Consider the following 4,234-nt stretch of genomic DNA (forward strand, 5'->3'; position numbering starts at 1 on the left):
TAGACGCAAAACTTAAAATGTGATTTCTCGAAGTTCCGTAACTCCAAAAATTAATCAGTTTAATTTTATGGATTCCTTGAATTAAACTCTATCTAGTGGTACTTTCGGAAAAATTTCTCGATACCCGACTCCCGATACACCAAAAATGAGTCAACTTTTGGGCATTTAATAAATGGAATACTATATGTGGGACCCATATGGTTTAGAAGCCAGCCAATACTTCCTAATTTCTTCTTGCCCACGTGGGTTTCCTTCTCCCTCCCTCTCTCCATATTGAGTGCAAGTTTTCCTAAAGAAGTACATGCATGGGTGGAAGCATGGCCTAACAAGGCTTGTGTGTGAGCTCGATTGGCTATAAAAAGAATGCATGAGCTTCCTTCCTTCCACACAAACAATCTCAGCTTACTCTCCTCCCTATCTCTTCTTCTCACGGGTACAACATCCCCACCATACACCATCCTTAACCACCACCCAAATCACCTTATTCCACCTTCAAAACTTCACCACCTGCTGATGTAACTCGAAGAAGGACCCTCCATCATCACCGAAGTCATCATCCACCATCAGTGCAGGTTGTTGATCGATGACATTACTCTCCCTCCACCGTGAGTTTGTTTGCACACCTTTTCTTTATTTTATTTGATGTTCGTCGATCAATTCGAAAACCACAAGACCAGTCTATATTTTTTTTGTTTGTTCTTCTTTACGACGGAGCATCAGGAGGTATCAAAGCTCCTGATTTATATCAAACTTCCATTTGTTTTAATTAAAAATAACCCCATGTTGTATCAATATTACAAATCAGCTCCCTCCATTATTTTCTATTAATTTTTGTCAATCGGAAAAGCTAATCCTAAACTTCCATTACCAAAACAATTCTTTTAACCAAATTTCACATTTCTTTACAGAAATGATCCTAAGCAATTGAAACTTCATTTAAATTGTTCAAAACATACCCCCGTTCAAAAATTTCCTTCAAAACAGATCTAAAGATACCAAACTTTCATTTTAGTTATTTAAATTACACCCCTCCTTGTGATTTATTTGCAAAATAAATCCAAAACTCAACCTTAGAATTTAAATAAATCATTTTAACCCCTCACTTGAAAATAGTTAACAAACTTGGTCCCAATTAATTTATTTAAATTTGTAAATGGACCTTATGCTTTGGTTAAGTTACCAAACAACCCTCAACATATTAATTTCTGTTAATATTTCCTAGGCAATTAATTTAATCTCGAAGATTTGCGTTCACGACAATACGTTTCGGTTTCTCGCTTCAATTCGCAAAACCAATCGACAACACTTTAAGGTGAGTGTTACGACCCCACTTTTACATATTTTCGGGGGGGGGGGGGGGTGGGGAATACATGTAGTACTTGTATATCTAGTATATATCTATTTTCTAAATACTTTATTTAAACATACAACACTGCCGTTTTTATGCAATATAATTCACAAAAAAATATTATTTATCACGCTACTACTTACGGTACGTGTACTAACTAATATTTACCATACAAAATACACAAAAAAAATATCATTGTTTTGTGTAAATACTTTACCAGTTTCAGAAATAATTGTTTAAACGATTACATGTTAAGTAAACAAAATCGTTTTAAACCTCAATACTTTTATATGTTATTTTGTTAAGATAATACGATTAATAAAAATATCATATACATTCCGACAAAAATTGTGCTAAAACTGTATAGCCGGTTATCAACTTGGTAGTCTAATTATACCTCATACATACATAGAAACATATAAGTTTATATAGTTATAAAAGTATTGTACTCTTCAATGTGTACGCTTATCAAATATACTTGTCAATTACCTGTTTATCCGTATCTGTGGTTGTTAAGTTCAACCTTGGCAGATAACTTCATCCGTATATTCGTATGTCTGTTTATGACAAAAATATATAGGTTTATACGTTTATACAAGTTATAGAACTTGTATCTTAGGCTCATACATGTGCTTGTGTACACTATACTAAGTTTTGTCAACTGTTTAAACAAGTATCGTACACTTTATATGTATGATTATCAAATATACTTGTTGTTTATCCGTATCTGCAGTTGTTAAGTTCAACCTTGGCAAATAATTGTATCCGTATATCCGTATGTTTGTTTATCCGTATCTGCGGTTGTGAAGTACAACCTTGGCAGAAAACTTTATTCGTTACCCGTACAACCATGGATTTGGTTTCTTTCAAACACAATTTTAAGTATGGAATTACTTATGAAACATAACGTTTTGGCTTTCAAAGATTCATTACAAACAAAGTTTTACGTATAGGTTTACTTATACAAACTATACATTTTGGCTTTTAAAGACTTATTGCAAACACTATTTAATTGTTGTTATACATACAAAGATAATACTTTTTAGACTTACTTAAAGTATTACTGCGTTAGCAGAAAACCTGTGACACTCACCAACCTTTGTGTTGACTTTCAAACTTACATGTATTCTTATGGGATCATCAGACAGGCTTTCAGGAAGAAGATTAGTTGTGGATTGCAGACGACCTAGCTAGCTTGTTCCTGTTATTTGCTTATCTGTTAAAGGAAACTGCTGTACTATTATTATCTGTAAGAACCATGTATCCAAACTTAATGATGGAATACAAATGCTATTTTGTTTGTACTTGTGCTATATATTCAGTTTATCTGTGATCCATGAACTTAGTCCCACTCCCGGCGTGTTCCGCCTTGGTCGGGGGTGTGACACATACTAGTATTTTCTATGTGCTTATCTCACATGTTTATGTGATAGTGATAACTTGGGTTCTATGTAGATTATGTTGGATAGCCTGAGAACTCTTGGTCTAATATTGTATTGTGATGTTCTTTCCAGATTGTTCGCTCTTGGATGGGTCATCTGTTCGATTGTCTATCTGATCCCTAACTACATATGAATTTATGAATTGATACGAAAGACTATTGTTAGATCACAAAACTAATAGGAAAAACCGTGGTTAGCTCAAAACACTAATAGGAAAGACTGTGGTTGGATCACATCACTAATAGGAAAGAGTGTGGTTGGATCACGACAGCAATAGGAAAGACTGTGGTTAGATCACAATACTGATAAGAAAGATTGTGGTTGGATCATAACAATTAACTGTAAGACTAGGGTTCAGTCCCTTGAAATGGAGTCAGGGATGGGCTAGTATACTCCCCAAGTTTGGGCACGTTGTGCATGATATATATATATGAGGATAGGAGATTTGATTGCTCGAAACTAAAGCCAAGATCTTGTGCGGATGCATTGCATGTAGGATGGAATATGTGGCATATTGGGGAAGTCACTAAGTTTTATGCTTGCAGTTGTGGAGTAAACATTTTGTTGGTCATTCGCAAGAAGAGCTTGACGAGATTGTACACACGCATCGAAGATGTTCGTTTTCGTAGTTTTGTAGACTTAACTATGATATTATATAACTTTTTTCAAATGGATGTTACTTGAGGGTTTTTGAAACAAAGGTTTTAATTGGTTTTTAGATTTTAAAATTGAAAAATATCTTTGCAATTTTTTGGATGTTACAAGTTTGTATCAGAGCCTTGGTTTGAGGGATCCAGGCGTGTTTACGGTATGTCTTAACTCAAACTGAGGAATGAGAGATTTTATAAACGAGTTTTTTGAAAAGAAAATGCTTTTATTCAAGAAAATGATTTTCTAAAAAGATGTCATAACAAATGGAGGATGCGATACGTACAATCGGCCGGAGCTTAGGAAGTAAGTAATTCCCAATACACTTATATGATCTAGTTTTTGTGCTATGAATTGTTATGCATGATAGAATGAATGTAGGTTATATATCCGCTCAGGAACTGCATGATAAAATTGTCTAACATTTGTGATGCCCTATAGCCTAAAGAATTGTTTATTAATTATTGCTTGAATTCTTGATTGGAAATGTTAATTGTTAGGTGTATGTTTTGGAGTTGTATACGACCATGATTGTATAGCCTTAGAATGATTGATTTAGCCTTATTCTTGCTCATTGATTGGTTGTAGGCTTAGGGTAGAATCACTTATTCGATAGTCTATTTGATCATGTATTGTGTATAACTTGCATGCAGGAGACAACCAGTAGGTTAATAGGGGTTCTAGAAGTGCGGAAGCGAGTGAGAGGTGGATCCTAGAGAGAGAGAGAAAGAAAGAGTCTAGGAGGTGTGGTATTATACATATGGCTAGACATATGCATGCGTGTGAGGAGTTCAGT

Source organism: Lactuca serriola, chromosome 8 (assembly GCF_051521515.1).
Source record: "Lactuca serriola cultivar US96UC23 chromosome 8, Lser_US96UC23_V15, whole genome shotgun sequence".
In the NCBI taxonomy this organism is placed as follows: Eukaryota; Viridiplantae; Streptophyta; class Magnoliopsida; order Asterales; family Asteraceae; genus Lactuca; species Lactuca serriola.